The 17,644-nt window shown below is 39.2% G+C and overlaps 1 protein-coding gene and 1 non-coding gene across 3 annotated transcripts in view; one reads left to right on the top strand and one right to left on the bottom strand.

Annotated features, from left to right (window-relative positions):
- CSMD1 (CUB and Sushi multiple domains 1) overlaps positions 1-17,644 on the bottom strand; it is a 2,064,317-nt gene that overhangs the window by 666,207 nt on the left and 1,380,466 nt on the right. The window lies entirely within an intron of this gene.
- On the top strand, positions 1,949-2,050 carry LOC112444668 (U6 spliceosomal RNA). Its single transcript, XR_003033036.1, has one exon. It is a non-coding gene; the product is annotated as a U6 spliceosomal RNA (small nuclear RNA).

Genomic DNA, 17,644 nt, shown 5'->3' on the forward strand with positions numbered 1-17,644 from the left:
CTCTTCCAAAACTGTGATAGTCTGTACAAATGGAAACTAGTCAGAAAGTAAGATGGCTTAATATTCCCTAGGGTATGATTTGCAAAATATCTTACTGGGGTCATGTTGATGGGGGTCAACAGCACTGAATTTTTCTCCCCATGAGGAAAAATCAACTAAGGTAAGAAATCTGATTCTTACTTGCCTTGTATTATTTTACCTGCCACTACACCAGTTCAATGAAAATAGAAAAATCAAGACCATTTTCTCTCTTATCTTTATATGAGGAATGGCTGGACCTTCATCTCACCACAGTGCTGAATATAGATTTCTAACTAAGATACCCAGATTCACAAGGAAAATAGGGAGCCCGATTCTAGCACCATTAGAACTATCCACAAAGCTTATGGAAAGAGTCAGGGTCAAAGTAGGCAAGAACTTGTCATGAAGGCAACACAACACACACTCTGAAGACTAAATTTCCATGACTAAAAGTCCACAAAAATATTATATTTAACTTAAATGGGAAGGAAATCCAAAATAGAGGGAGGATGTATATATATGTATATATATATGAATAGCTGTATAGTAGAAACTAACACTACTATATATATAACTTTATATAAACTTACAAATAAACAACACTATATTTGTAAAGCAAATATAGGGAGTGAAAGTTGTTCAGTTGTGTCCAACTCTTTATGACCCCATAGGCTGTAGCCCACCAGCCTTCTCTGCCCATAGGATTCTCCAGGCAAAAATACTGGACGGGTTGCCATTCTCTTCTCCAGGGGATCTTACCAACCCAGGGATCAAACCCAGGTCTTCTGCATTGTAGGCAGATTCTTTACAATCTGAGCCACTGGGGAAAACAACTATATGCCAATAAAAACTTTAAAAAAAAGGATTAAAAAATAAAATACTATATTTAATCAGGATTTTATTTTGTTTATCTATGCATCAAATAATTCAGTCTTTTTTTAAAAAAGGTACCTTTTCTACTTGTGTTTGATTATTTGGGATATTAATATACACAAACACATGCAGATGAATATACACACACTATTCTGCCTCCAACACACATATCTGTACACATACATATAGGGCTGTGCTTAGTCACCCAGTCATATCCAACTCTTTGTGATCCCATGGATTATAGCCTGCCAGGCTCCTCTGTCCATGGGATTCTGCAGGCAAGAATACTGGAATGGGTTGCCATGCCCTCCTCCAGGGAATCTACATATATGTATAAAGTTACCCATCTGACATTTTTAAATTACATCCAAGGAACATATACAATCTAAGGGGTTAACAATACTTAGAAAAATAATTTTCTACTTGGTTTGAAATTTAACATCCTGAATACTAATAATTGTACTTAAAATTACTGCAACAATATTAGTTTGTGTGTATCCTTTACTTATGTATTGTTTTGACCAAATAAGATATAATTTGTTAAGGGAAATAATCAGTATCTTGTTTGTTTGTTACCAAACTTAATTTTAATCAAATAATTGACTCAACAGGGTTCTAAATAACCCCTGGGGGAAATATTGTGAAAAGTCACTTAAATGGAATAAACACAAAGTCTCAGGGTGTGTGGAAACAAGGCTATAGATCTTATCTAAAATGAATTAAAGTGAGCACTGAGGTACGAGGTATTTATCGAAGGAAGCAGCTTGATATCTGAAATGTCTCTTAGAGCAACCCTAGAAATGCTGTGAAAATCAGGCAGAGACTCAGCTTCTCTCTATGAATTCAGTGTTGAGATTCTGAAGGTTTGCTTTTTACCTTTGTTTTATTCGGCATGCTGGAAAGAGCTCCTGCTTCTATACCTTACTCTCCTTTCTTTAGAATCATTCTCTTCACTCCTCTCTCTCGACCTCATAAGAACAGATTGAAGAATACGCCTCAAAAACCATTAAATTATGTCAATGAAATATCTGTTCATATAAAAGTATATATTGGTGCTGCTTTAGTAATGCAGACATTGAAATTCAAATGACAGAGAAGGTTAGCATGGACCCTAAAGAAGGATGATGTTCAAATTCATGAGGCATTTCATATTTATGTCAAATATTTGTTGTTGTTTAGTCTCTAAGTCCGGAGAAGGCAATGGCACCCCACTCCAGTACTCTTGCCTGGAAAATCCCATGGATGGAGGAGCCTGGTGGGCTGCAGTCCATGGGGTCTCGAAGAGTCGGATACAACTGAGCGACTTCACTTTCACTTTTCACTTTCATGCATTGGAGAAGGAAATGGCAACCCACTCCAGTGTTCTTGCCTGGAGAATCCCAGGGATGGGGGAGCCTGGTGGGCTGCCATCTCTGGGGTTGCACAGAGTCAGACATGACTGAAGTGACTTAGCAGGAGCAGCAGCAGTTTCTAAGTCAAGTCTGAATCTTTGTGAACCAATGGACTGCAGCACACCAGGCTTCCCTGTCCTTCCCTATCTCCAGAGTTTGCTCAAACTCATGTCCATTGAGTCAGGGTTGCCATCTAACCATCTCATCCTGTCACCCACTTCTCCTGCCCTCAATCTTTGCCAGGTTCAAGGTCTTTTCCAATGGGTTGGTTCTTCACATCAGGTGGGCAAATTATTGGAGCTTGCTTCAGTATCAGCCTTTAAATGAATATTCAGGGCTGATTTCCTTTAGGATTGACTGGCTTGATCTCCTTACTGTCCAAGGGACTCTCCACAGTATTCTCCAGTATCACAATTCAAAAGCATCAATTCTTCAGCTCTCAGTCATTTCTACGGTCCAACTCTCACATCTATACATGACTATTTGGAAAAACAGCTTTGATTATATGGACCTTTGTTGGCAAATTTAGGTCTCTGCTTTTTAATATGCTGTCAGGCTTGTCATAGCTTTTCTTCCAAGGAGTAAGTGTCTTTTAATTTCATGGCTGCAGTCACCATATGCAGTGATTTTGGAGCCCAAGAAAACAGTCTGTCACTGTTTTCACTTTTCCCCCATTTTTGCCATGAAGTGATGGGACAGAATGTCACGATCTTAGTCTTTTGGATGTTGAGTTTTAAGCCAGCTTTTCATTCTCTTCTTTTCACCTTCATCGAGAGGTTCTTTAGTTCCTCTTCACTTTCTGCCATTAGTGTGATATCATGTGCATACCTGAGGTTGTTAATCTTTCTCCTGGCAATCTTGATTCCAGCTTGTGATTCATCCAGCCCAGGATTTCACATGATGTACACTGCATAGAAGTTAAATAAGCAGAGTGACAATGTACAGCCTTGACATACTCTTTTCCCAATTTTGAACCAGTCCATTGTTCCATGTAAGTTTTTAACTGTTGCTTCTTGATGTGCATACAGGTTCCTCAGGAGACAGGTAAGGTGGTCTGATAGTCACATCTCTTTAAGAATTTTCAACAGTTTTTTGTGATCTACACAATCAAAGGCTTTAGCACGGTCTCAATTAAGCAGAAGTAAATGTCTTTCTGGAACTCTCTTGCTTTTTCAATGATCCAATGGTTGCTGACAATTTGATTTCTGGTTCCCATTTCTATTCTAAATCCAGCTGTACATCTTCAGGTCCATTGCTCACATACTGTTGAAACCTAGATTGAAGGATTTTGAACATTACATAACTAGCATGAGAAATGAGCACAGCTGTGCAATAGTAGGAACATTCTTTGCCATTGCCCTTCTTTGGGATTGGAATGAAAACTGATCATTTCCAGTCCTGTGGCCACTGCTCAAATTTCCAAACTTGCTGGTATATTGAGTCCAGCAATTTAACAGCATTATCTTTTAGGATTTGAAATAGCTCAGCTGGAACTTCATCACCTCCACTAGCTTTGTTCCTGGTAATGCTTCCTAAGGCTCTCTTGACTTCACATTCCAGGATGATTGACTCTAGGTGAGTGACTACACCCTCATGGTTTTCAGGGTCATTAAGACTTTTTTTGTATAGCTCTTCTGTGTAGTCTCGCTACCTCTTCTTAATCTCTTCTGCTTCTGCTAGGCCCTTGCTTTTCCTGTCCTTTAGTGTGCCCCTCTTTGCATAAAATGTTCCCTTGGTGTCTCCAATATTCTTGAAGAGATCGCTAGACTTTCCCATTCTATTATTTTCTTCTATTTCTTTGCATTTTTCACTTAAGAAGGCTCTCTTATCTCTCCTTGCTATTCCCTGGAACTGCCTTCAGATGGGTGTATCTTTCCCTTTCTCTTTTGCCTTTTTCTTCTCTTCTTTTCTCAGCTATTTATAAGGCCTCCTCAGACAACCACTTTGCCTTCTTGCATCTCTTTTTCTTTGGGATGATTTTGGTCACCACCTCTTTACAATGTTATGAACCTCCGTCTGTAGTTCTTCAGGCACTCTATCTACCAGATCTAAACCCTTGAACTATTAGTCATCTCCACTGCATAATCATAAGAGACTTGATTTAGGTCACAGCTGAATGGTCTACTGGTTCCCTACTTTCTTCCATTTAAGCCTGAATTTTGCAATGAGGAGCTCATGATCTGAACCAGGTCAGCTCCATGTGTTGCTTTGCTGGAGTGTATAGAGGTTCTCCATATTCAGCTGTAAAGAATATAATCTATCTGATTTCAGTATTGACCATCTGGTGATGTCCATGTGTAGTGTCTTCTCTTGTGTTGTTGGAAGAGTGTGTTTGCTATGACCAGAGGGTTCTCTTGACAAAACCCTGTTAGCCTTTGCCCTTCTTCACTTTGTACTCCAAGGCCAAATTTGCCTATTACTCCAGGTCTTTTGAATTCCTACTTTTTCACTCCTATCCTGTACGACAAAAACAGCATATTTTTGTGGTGTTAGTTCTAGAAGGTCTTGTAAGTCTTCATAGACCTGGTCCACTTCAGTTTCTTTGGCATTGGTGGTTGGGGTACAGACTGGGGTAAAGTCTAGGAGAGGACTTTACTTTCACCACCAGATGCGTCCACAGCTGAGTGTAGTTTCTGCTTTGGCTCAGCCTCTCCATTCTTTCTGGAGCTATTTCTCTGATCTTCCCTAGTAGCATATTGGACACCTACTGACCTGGGAGGCTCATTTCCAGTGTCATATCCTTTTTGTCTTTTCATACTGTTCATGGAATTCTCAAGGTAAGAATATTGGAGTGGCTTCCCATCTACTTCTCCAGTGGTCCATGTTTTGTCAGAACTCTCCACCATGGCCTGTCCATCTTTGGCGGCCCAGCATGGTAGGGCTTGTAGCTGTATTGAGTTACATAAGGCCATGTGATCATTTTGGTTAGCTCTCTCTGATTGTGGTTTTATTCTAGAGCCTATAGAATTCTACTTCATGTTTTTTCTGTCTGCCCACTGATGGAGGGGGATGAGGCTTGTGTAGACTTCCTGACGGGAGGGGCTGGCTGTGGGGAAAGTTGGATCTGGCTCTGCTGGTCAGGGCTCTGCTCAATAAACTTTTAATCCAATTGTCTGCTGATGGGTGGGGCTCTGCTCCTTCCCTGTTAGTTGTTTGGACTGAGGCAATCCAGTCCTGGAGTCTACAGGCTGTATGGCAGGGCTAATGGCGACCTGCAAGATGGCTTGTGCCAACACACACCTCCCAGGACTGCTGCTGCTGTCCCTGCAGCAGGCCACTGTCAGCCCATACCTCCACAGGAAACCCTCAGACACTGACAAGCAGGTCTAGCTCAGTGTCTTGTGGGGTCGCTGCTCCTTTCCTGTGGGTCCTGGTACACACATGGTTTTGTCTGTGCCCTCCAAGAGTCTCTGTTTCCCCAGTCCTGTAGAAGTTCTGTAATCAAATCTCACTGTCCTCGAAATTCAGATTCCCTGGGAGTTCCCAGTTTCTTTGCCAGATCCCCAGGTGGGAAAGTCTGATGTGATGCCTAGACTGTTATCAAATATATTCAGCAAAAAAATAAAAAGATAAGGTGCATGATCAGTAGCTTATCTATCTGTTGAGAAAATGAATGAATGTCCAGGTGAATAAAGTTAGTTGAAATCCCAAGGCTCAGTTTCCTCCAGGGCAAATGGAAACAACAATGGCACCCTCCCTACATACATGACAAGTTTTCCAGGATGCCAAGCAGCTGTAGGCACAACAACATTTCACAAAATCTCAGGTATGATATAGTTATTCCATGAAGATTACAAGGATCACCACTGACAGGAACAATCACCTTCTAAAACTCTCCTAGGATTTTTATTTCATGAGAATGAATAGTTCAAATTCTTGCCAAATATTAGTTTTATGAGTCTTTCTTTATATCTAGTATTTTCTTAAAACATAGCAAGGTTCTGAATCTTCTAAAAGGAAAACACTGATGCACTTACATATTTTCCTAAAATTGTATCAGGTACTTTATTTAGAAGAAATGTGTTTCAATCAGGCCAGGGCCAAGTAAGGTGCTGAAGGCCGTAGAAAGAGTGCAGGCTCCCTGCTGCACTTCTCTGTGTGTTCCTCTTTAGTTTATTCTCATTTCTTAGAGAGCCATGCTTGTCAGGAAAATAACTTGCTCATAAATGAACTGAAATCAATGCAAGGTTGACAGTAAGCATTATCACCATTACTATTATTTTCTTTTGCATTGCAACCTAAAAGATGGCACTGGGGAAGAGAATACCTTTACACAGATTTTAAACCATAGTTTCCACAAAGTAAGAGCCATAGAGAAGAGACCATTTGCTGTGTCAGTCTCTGTCCAAACATCAGCACATGCACAGCTTTGTCTGCTGATGTTGGGCTGTGTCTCCCACACCTCAGAAGATGGGATCTGCCATTCTAAATGCTTTGTTACAACACACGGCCAGCTTGTACAGGATGTTGCATTCTGGTTTTGGGCATTTACAAAGCATTCTATTTTTTTCTGGTGCTTTTGAAATCATATATTTTTACTTCGTGTATATAAAACAAACTTTTCAGCTTGTATAAAGGATTTATTTTCATTCTTTTCTTATGGCACCGATTACACCAGAAAGTTTATGATAATACATTTTTAGCTTCACTGTGTTTTTGATGAGAATGAAAATACAATCATTCAACAATAAAAATACAATTGGTTAAGTAAAACCAGAAGAAAAAAAATAATAAGGAAAACTTTTTTCAGTGATTTTTATTATTCCACAAGCATTGCAATCAAATATGTATTTAAAAAATCTCAATCTAGAATAAATTTTACTAAGGACAAGATTTCTTACAATGGTTGTAGAAACTGACAGAAATCAGACAGAAAAGATCCTGATGTGCTCACGTTGTTGCTGTTCAGTTTCTAAGCAAGTCTTTGTTACCCCCATGGACTGCAGCACGCCAGGCTTCCCTGTCCTTCACTGTCTCCCATGGGTCACTCAAATGTATGTCCATTTAGTTGGTGATCTGCATGTCTGAGGTTCTGATATTTCTCCTGGGAATCTTGATTCCAGAAGATAAGTTCATAAAACTTACATAATGTTCATCTGTTCAGTTCAGTTGCTCAGTTGTGTCAGACTCTTTGAGACCCCATGGACTGAAGCATGCCAGGCTTCCCTGTCCATCGCCAAATCCCAGAGCTTGCTCAAACTCATGTCCATTGAGTTAGTGGTGGCATCCAACCATCTCATCCTCTGTCATCCCCATCTCCTCCTGCCTTCCATCTTTCCCAGCATCAGGGTCTTTTCCAATGAGTCAGTTCGTCACATCAGGTGACCAAAGATTTGGAGCTTCAGCTTCAGTACCAGTCCTTCCAATGAACATTCAAAACTGATTTCCTTTAGGATTGACTGATTTGAGCTCCTTGCAGTCCAAGGGACTCTCAAGAATCTTCTCCCCAGAACCACAATTTGAAAGCATCAATTCTTTGGCACTCAGCTTTCTTTATGCTCCAACTCTCACATCCACACATGGCTACTGCAAAAACCATAACTTTGACTATATGGACCTTTATTGGTAAGGTGATATTTCTGCTTTTTAATATGCTGTCTAGGTTTGTCATGGCTTTTCTTCCAAGGAGCAATTGTCTTTTAATTTCATGGCTACAGTCACCATCTGTAGTGATTTTGGAGACCAAGAAAATAAAGTCTGTCACTGTTTCCACTTTTCCCCCATTTATTTTCCATAAATTGATAGGACTGGATGCCATGATCTTAGTTTTTTGAATGTAGAATTTTAAACCAGCTTTTTCACTCTCCTATTTCACCTTCATCAAGAAGCTCTTTAGTTTCTCTTTGCTTTCTGCCATAGGCATGGTGTCATCTGCATATCTGAGGTTATTGATATTTCTCCCTTCAGTTGTGATTCCAGCTTGTGCTTCATCCAGTCCGGCATTTCATATGATGTATTGTGGAACTCTTGCTTTTTTGATGATCCAGCGGATGTTGTCAACTTGATATGTGGTTCCTCTAACTTTTCTAAATCCAGCTTGAACATCTGGAAGTTCACGGTTCATGTACTGTTGAAGCCTAGCTGGGAAATTTTTGAGCATTACTTAACTAGCATGTGAAATTAGTGAAATTGTGTGGTAGTTTGAACATTCTTTGGCATTGCCTTTCTTTGGGATTGAAATGAAAATGGACCTTTCCCAATCCCATGGCCAATGCTGAGTTTTCCACATTTGTTGGGATACTGAGTGGCAGCACTTTCACAGTATCATCTTTTAGTATTTGAAATAGGTCAACTGGAATTTCATCACTTCCACTAGCTTTCTTTGTAGTGATGCTTCCTAAGGTCCACTTGACTTTGCACTCCAGGATGTCTGGCTCTAGGTGTGTGATCACACCATCATGGTTATCTGGGCCATTAAGAACTTTTTTGTATAGTTCTGTGTATTCCTGCCAACTCTTCTTAATATCTTCTGCTTCTGTTGGTTCCATATCATTCCTATCCTTTATTGTGCCCATCTTTGCAGGAAATGTTCCTTTGGTATCTCTAATTTTCTTGAAGAGATCTCTAGTTTTTCCCATTCTATTGTTTCCCTCTATTTCTTTGCATTGATCACTTGGGAAGGCTTTCTTATCTGTCCCGGCTATTCTCTGGAACTCTGCATTCAGATGGATATATTTTTCCTTTTCTTCTTTGCCTTTCGCTTCTCTTCTTTTCTCAACTATTTGTGAGGCCTCCTCAGACAATCATTTTGCCTTTTTGCATTTCTTTTTCTTGGGGATGGCTTTGATCCATTGTACAGTTTGTAATTTTGTACAAACTGTCATTGTAACTCTGTCCATAGTTCTTCAGGCAGTGTATCTGCCTGACTTTGTACAACTGTTATTGTACTTTGTACAACTGTCTTTGTACAAAGATGGCTTTGTACCACTTTGTTGTACTTTGTACAACTTTGTACAGTTGCACTTTGTACAGCTTTATACAACTGTCATTGTACAGTTTGTAACTTTGTTACAATTGTCATTGTAACTCTATGTCCATAGTTCTACATAGTGTACAACTGTCTTTGTACAATAACTTTGTAACGCTGTGATTATAATTTTGTAGAACTGTCATTGCACTTTGTACATCTGTCTTTGTACATCTTTGTACAGTTGTACTTTGTACGATTTTGTACTACTAGCATTGTACAGTTTGCAACTTTGTTACAACTGTTATTGTAACTCTCTCCATAGTTCTTTAGGCAGTCTATCAAATCTAATCCCTTGGATCTATTTGTCACTTCCACTCTATAATCATAAGGGATTTGATTTAGGTCATACCTAAATGGTCTAATGGTTTTCCCTACTTTCTTCAGTTAGGTGAATTTTGCAATAAGGAATTCATGACCTGAGTCGCAGGCAGTTCCTGGTCTTGTTTTTGCTGACTCTGGGATTTCTTTGGAAGGAATGATGCTAAAGCTGAAACTCTAGTACTTTGGCCACCTCATGCGAAGAGTTGACTCATTGGAAAAGACTCTGATGCTGGGAGGGATTGGGGGCAGGAGGAGAAGGGGACGACAGAGGATGAGATGGCTGGATGGCATCACTGACTCGATGGACGTGAGTCTGGGTGAACTCTGGGAGTTGGTGAGGGACAGGGAGGCTTGGCGTGCTGTGATTCATGGGGTCGCAAAGAGTTGGACACGACTGAGCGACTGATCTGATCTGATAGAGCTTCTCTATCTTTGGCTACAAAGAATATAATCAATATGATTTCAGTATTGACCACTTGGTGATGTCCGTGTGTAGAGTCATCTCTTGTGTTTTTGGAAGAGGATGTTTACTATGAGCAGAGTGTTCTCTTGGCAAAACTCTGTTAGCCTTTTCCCTGCTTCATTTTGTACCCCAAGGCAAAATGTGCCTGTTATTTACTCCAGGTATCTCTTGACTTCCTACTTTTGCCATCTAGTGCCCTATGATTAAAAGGACATCTTTTTTGGTGTTAGTTCTAGAAGGTCTTGAAGCTCTTCATAGAACTGTTCAACTTCTGCTTCTTCAGCATTAGTGGCTGGGGCATAGTCTTGGGTTACTGTGATATTGAATGATTTGCCTTGGAAATGAACTGAGATCATTCTGTCTGTTTTAGATTGCACTCAAGCACTGCATTTCATCCTCTTTTGTTGACTCTGATGGCTACTCTATTTCGTCTAAGGGATTCTTGCCCACAGTCATAGATATAACGGTCATCTAAATCAAACTAGCTCATTCTGGTCCATTTTAGCTCACCGATTGCTAAAATGTCAATGTTTACTCTTGCCATCTCCTGTTTGACCGCTTCCATTTTACCTTGATTCATGGGCCTAACGTTCCAGGTTCCTATGCAATATTGTTCTTTACAGCATTGGATTTCCATCATCAATCACATCCATAACTTTGAGTTGTTTCACATTGGCTCAGTCTCTTCATTTTTTCTGGAGCTATTTTTCCACTCTTCTGCAGTAGCATCTTGGGCACCTATTGACCTGGGGAGTTCATCTTTCACTGTCATATTTTTTTGCCTTTTCATAATGTTCATGGGGTCCTCAAGGCAAGAATACTGAAGCAGTTTGCTATTCCCTTCTCCAAAACCCAAAATTTATCTATCAATTAAAGGATTTCAAGCCATAACTCAAGAATACAGGGAGAATCTTAAGATCTTCCTAATAACTCTTGCCCTCAAGGGCTGGCAAATAATTATCTTCTGTTCTTTAAATTATAGCATGTGTCAGCATTTAGAATATGCCCTTACATTCTGGTTACCATATCTCTGAAAGAGTGTGAAAAATTGAGTGTGAGAAACCAAGGCTAAATACTCAGGAAAGTTATAAGCTGGTTGCTAAAAATAGTCAATGTTAGTGATTAAATTATGTAAACTTAAAATTAAAGCAATTACATTAAAAATAGAGGTAATAACTACTGATATTTAATACACTCCTAATTATTTTACTGTATTTGACATTCTTCTGCACTCCTGAAGTATTGCCTAGTGGAAATATTACAAAAGGGAGGACTAATGCCCATCTCTTCCCAATGTCATATTCAGTGACTCTATGTGGATAGCTAGGCATTGGTCAGCTTGGAAGAGTTTAGACAAAGCAGACTAGAGAATGCTATAAATTAAGCTCTTCTACCCAACTGGCTATTAACCGTTTACCAGCATACAACTTGAGTTTAAGAGAACTAAAGAAAACACCCACTCCATTTCCAGAATCAGTTCCATAGAAGACTTTACCAGCCACTCCACTCCAAGAAGAGTCAATTATTTTTTCTCTTCTTTATCCTTATGCAGATAAATATCCCTTATCTTTATCCTTTTGTAGATAATGCAAAACTTGTATTTCAATTAAATTCTCTACTTCAGAACAACTTTGATTTATCCACTCCATCTTTTTCTTCTATTATCAACTATCTTCCCCTAAAGGAACACTCTTTACTGGACGAAAGAAGATGGGAATGAGTTTGAGGAGCAGGAAAGCTGCATCGATACACCAAACAGATCTACTGGGTACACACCTCTCTTTAAAGCATCCGTGCATAGTTAATGATGGTAATCCCTGGGACGTGGACCCAGACAGGCATGGATCAGCAAAGACAGAGCTCTTTCATTTTGTTCTCTTACTGAGTCTTTCACAAAATCACAAGTGAGCTGTTTATTCTGGGCACTGCATACTGCTTCTTTTCTAAAGTAATTATACATAATGGTGTGAAACTATCTGCCTGAAGGGAATTGAAAATTCTAACACCACCTCTTCCACGAGTACACATATGTGAGTGTCAGTGTTCTTCCAGATCGGGGGGCATTTGAGCACTGTATCAAAGGACTGAAAGAAAGATTAAATATTTTAAAGCACTTTTTTGGATATCAATTTTGTGCTTTGTCTTTCTTCTACTGAAAATGTTTTCATACTCTCTTACTCTAATATATATAATGATTTTGTGAGATTGTCATCATTTTTCCTCATGAGATTATTGGGCAAGAAGTCTGATAAATTACCAAAAACCACACAACACATAAATTAGATTCAAAGCCAGGACTTCAGACTTCCAACTTATTGTTTGTTTGTTTGTTTTTCCTCAAATAAATTATATTTTCTTTACTTAGCTGGATATCAAAATATTTTGCCCCAAATCTTAATATGTACAGGATATTCATTGAATTTAAGCTAGAAGATTGCTTCATTTTACTTGATACTATTTATTGAGTTAGTATGTGACAGATAGTACTAGGATACTATGTTTTAGAAAATTTAGAAAAATGTAAAGTTTGGTTTCACATGATTGAAAACCATGGTCTAATCTCATGTGAACATGCTTGAAATAATAGCATAAAGTTTATTCTATTTTAGTTTAATGATGACTTATTCTAAATATAGAAACAAACAACTTTAAAATTATATATTTTCTCTTCTTAATGACTCTTTCATACTTATTCATATCTAGATGTACATTTTGAAGTTTTATCTTTCTTGCCAAATGATGTGCATATATTCTATCCTCTTACTTGCCATCCAAAATCAGACGGCACTATCCTATTCCTATATTTTGATCTCTTTCAAGTCGTTTTGGATAATGACACAGATGTTAGAGTCATAACATTAGTGCAGCTAGGCAGAGCCACCCTCATTCTGAATAACACAGACCATATTTCATGCTGACTCTAGGATTTCCATCAAAACATTTATTACATTCACTATTTCTATATACTTTAAGCAGTTTCAGATTCTTTATTTGGATTCAAAGCAAGGGAGAGAAGAACTCGGCCAAATTTTATCCTTAAACTACCTTTGGAATAAAGTGCAATAAGCCAGTTCATTTTTGGAACCAACATTTCTAGATTCAGGCAGACTTCACTTAAAAGGATCAACATATGGTGAGCATGTAAACTGATGCAGCTGCCACAGAAAAATCTGTACGGAGGTTCCTCAAAAATATAAAAATAGAACCACATGATCCAGCAGTCCCAATTCTGGGTGCACATCCCAAGGAAGTGAACTCATGTAAATCTGCACCATGTTCACTGCAGCATTATTCACAGTGACCAAGACATGGAAATGAATGGATAAAGAAAAAAAAGTGAGGGCATAATGCTTATGGTGACTGAGTCTAATAACAATGTATATTTGAAAGTTGCTGAGAAAATGAAAGCGAAAATGAAGTCACTCAGTCATGTCTGACTCTGCGACCCCGTGGACTGTAGCCCACTAGGCTCCTCCGTCCATGGATTCTGCAGGCAAGAATACTGGAGTGGGTTGCCATTTCCTTCTCCAGTGGATTTTCTCAACCCAGGGATCAAACCCAGGTCTCCCGCACTGCAGGCAGATGCTTTAACCTCTGAGCTACCAAGGAAGCCCAAAGGAGATCTTCAAAATTCTCACCACAAAAATAACAGTAAGTGTGTGAAGTGATAGAGTTGACAAAACATGGTCCATTGTAGAAAGAAAAGGCAGACTACTCCAGTATTCTTGCCGGGAGAACCCCATGAACAGAGTGAAAGGCAAAAAGATATGACACTGGATGGAGTCCCCCAGGTCAGAAGGTGTCAAATGGGGAAAGAGAGAAGGGTAATTACTAACAGCTCTAGAAAAAATGAGGTGGCTGGGCCAAAGCTGAAATGACTCTAAGTTGTGGATGTGTCTTGTGGTGGAAGTAAAGTCCAGTGCTATAAAGAACAATATTGCCAAGTAACCTAGAATGCTAGGTCCACGAATCAAGGTAAATTGGACATGGTCAGGCAGGAGATGGCAAGTGTGAGATGGCAGGAGATGTAGCAATCAGTGAACTAAATGGGTGGGAATGGACAAATTTAATTTAGATAACTATGATATCTACTACTGTGGGCAAGGATCCCTTAGAAGACTTGGAGTAGGCCTCACAGTCAACAAGAATATGAAATGCAGTACTTGAGTGCAGTCTCAAAAACAACAGATTGGTCTTGGTTCATTTCCAAGGCAAACCATTCAGTAGCACAGTAATCTGAGTCTATGCTACAACCACTGATGCCAAAGAAGCTGAAGCAGACCGGGTCTATAAAGACCTTCTAAAATTAACACCACAAAATGATGTCTTTTTCAACATAGGGAATGGGAAGGCAAAAGCAGGAAGCCAAGAGACACCTGGAGTTAACAGGCAAGTTTGGCCTTGGAGTGCAAAATAAAGCAGGGCAAAGGCTAACAGAGCTTTGTCAAGAGAACTCACTGGTCATAAAAAACACCCTTTCCCAACAACACAAGAGACAACTCTATACATGGACATCACCAGATGGTAAATACCAAAATAAGATTGATTATATTCTTTGAGCTGAAGATGGAGAAGCTCTATACAGTCAGCAAAAACAAGACCAGGAGCTGACTGTGGCTCAGATCATGAGCTCCTTATTGCAAAATTCAGGCTTAAGTTGAGGAAAGTGTGGGAAAATAATAGACCATTCAGGTATGAGCTAAATCAAATCCCTTCTGACTATGCAGTGTAGGTGACAAATAGATTCAAGAGATTAGATCTGGTAGACAGAACATCTGAAAAACTATGGATGGAGATTCTTAACACTGCACAGGAGGTGGTGACCAAAACCATCCCCCCGAAAAAGAAATACAAGAAGGCAACATGGTTATCTAAGGAGGCTTTAAAATAAGTAAGAAAAGAAAAGTGAAAAGCAAGGGAAAATGGGAAATATATACCCAACTGAAGAAAAACTTCCAGAGAATAACAAGGAGAGAAAAGAAAGCCTTCTTCAATGAACAATGCAAAGAAATAGAGGAATACAATAGAATGGGAAAGACTAGAAATATCTTCAAGAAAATTAGAGATACCAAGGGAAAATTTCCTGCAAAGATGTGCATGATAAAGGGCAGAAATACAAGCTAACAGAGGCAGAAGAGATTAAGAAGAGGTGGCAAGAATACACAGAAGAACTGTACAAAAAGAGTCTTAATGATACTGATAACCATAATGGTGTGGTCATGCAGAGCAAGATATCCTGGAGTGTGAAGTCAAGTGGGCCTTACGAAGCATTATTACAAACAAAGCCAGTGGAGGTAAGGAAATTCTAGCTGAACTATTTAAAATCCTAAAAGATGATATTGTTAAAGTGTTGTATTCAATATATCAGCAAATTTGGAGAACTCAGCAGTGGGCACAGGACTGAAAAAGGTCAGTTTTCATTCCAATACCAAAGAAGGAAAGTGCCAAAGAATGCTCAAGATACTGTACAATTGTACTCATGTAAGCAAGGTAATGCTTAAAACACTAAAGGCTAGGCTCTAACAGTACGTGAACCAAGGACCTCCAGACGTACAGAGGAACCAGAGATCAAGTTGCTGACATTCACTGGATAAAAGAGGAAGCTAGGGAATTCCAGAAAAAACATCTATTTGTGCTTCATTGATTCCACTAAAGCCTTTGACTGTGTGGATCACAACAAACTGTGGAAAAGTCTTAAAGAGATGGGAATACCAGACTACCTCACTTGCCTCCTGAGAAACCTATGCAGGTTAAGAAGCAACAGTTAGGACCTCAACTGGAACAATGGACTGGCTCAAAATTGGGAAAGGAATTCATCAAGGCTGTATATTATCACCCTGCTTATTTAACTTATATGCAGAGTACATGAGGAATGCCAGGCTGGATGTATCACAAACTGGAATCGAGATTTCCAGGAGAAAGATTGGCAACCTCAAATATACAGATGATACCATCCTCATGGCAGAAAGCAAAGAGGAACTAAAGAGCCTCTTGATGAGTGAAAAAGCTGGCCTAAAACTCAACATTCAAAAAAACTAACTTCATGGCATCCAGTCCTATCACTTCATGGCAAATATGAGGCAGAAAAGTAGAAGTGACAGATTTTATTTTCTTGGGCTACAAAATCACTATGGACAGTGACTGCAGGCATGAAATAAAAAAGGTGCTTTCTTCTTGGAAGGAAAGCTATGACAAACCTAGACAGCATATTAAAAAGCAGAGACATTATTTTGCCAGCAAAGGTCTGTATAGTCAAAGCTATGGTTTTTCCAGTAGTCATGTAAGGTTGTGGGCGTTGGACCATAAAGAAGGCTGAGTGCCAAATAACTGATGCTTTCGATCTGTGGTGCTAGATAAGACTCTCGAGAGTACCTTGGACTACAAGGAGATCAAACCAGTCATTCCTTATGAAAATAAACCCTGAATATTCATTGGAAGGACTGAAGCTCCAATACTTGACCATCTGATGCAAAGAGCCAACTCAGTGGAAAACACCCTGACACTGGAAAGGATTGAAGGCAGAAGAAGGGGGTGACAGAGGATGAGATGGTTGAATGGCATCACCAACTCAATGGACTGAACTTGAGCAAACTCTGGGAGATAGTGAAGGACAGAGGAGCCTGGCATGCTGCAATCCATGGAGTCACAAAGAGTTGGACGTGACTTAGCAACTGAACAACAACAACATGGATGTATTAACTAACATTTTACTGGTAATCATTTTGCAAAATACACCTACATCAAATCACTACCTTGTATTTGTACATCATCATATGTCTGTTACATCTCAATAAATATGGAAAAGAAGGATCAACATAAATCAAGCCTGCTTTCTGAAGTAAAAATAAGAGGTCTATTCATTATAAATTAATTCATTAGGTTCATTACAGAAAATGTAGATGAATTTTGGGAGCTAGTCTTTTGATGACATTTTTTCAGGGACACTTAATTTGACTGATAAAATCTGATTCCAAGCTTGATAAGGGAAGCCATCATTCTTATTTTTTTAGTTAAAAGATGGGTACAAAATAAAGTTGTCTGGGGGCTAATTTCACTCATTGTGTTGAACTGAATGACTCGGCAGTCTAATTGTCTTTTGCAGGGTAGAAATTCCACCCTCGTGACACTATCATTTGGTGCTAAGTTTGGGTTTATTTCTATGGAGTCAGATGTGGCTCATCTGTTTGAGTTCTGGGTTTCATGGATAATGACAGTGGCTTGGAGCACGCGTTGGAAAGGCACTCGTAAAAGGTCTGTCTTTTGTAGGTAGCAACGTGACCTTAGGGAAGAGCCTCAAAGTCCCTTAGTTTGTTTTTACTTTTGCAAAACAGGAGTAAAGACCACGTAAATTATAAGATTGGCTTCTGGCCTGGTTCTTTCTATTTGGTGGCATACTGAGGAATTTTTAATGGAAGTGTCTTTTCCATATTTTGCAGCAATGTATTCAAATGTATGAACAGTCATCAGTGATGTGGGTGAAGGGCTAAAGAATTGTATTGAAGCACATTACAATATAAAATATCCATTTGAGTCCAATAAAAATATAGGATCCCATTTAGATTTAAAGCTGTGACTACAAATGTGACCTAATCACACTTCTCTCCT

This window comes from Bos taurus, chromosome 27 (assembly GCF_002263795.3).
Source record: "Bos taurus isolate L1 Dominette 01449 registration number 42190680 breed Hereford chromosome 27, ARS-UCD2.0, whole genome shotgun sequence".
Taxonomy (NCBI): Eukaryota; Metazoa; Chordata; class Mammalia; order Artiodactyla; family Bovidae; genus Bos; species Bos taurus.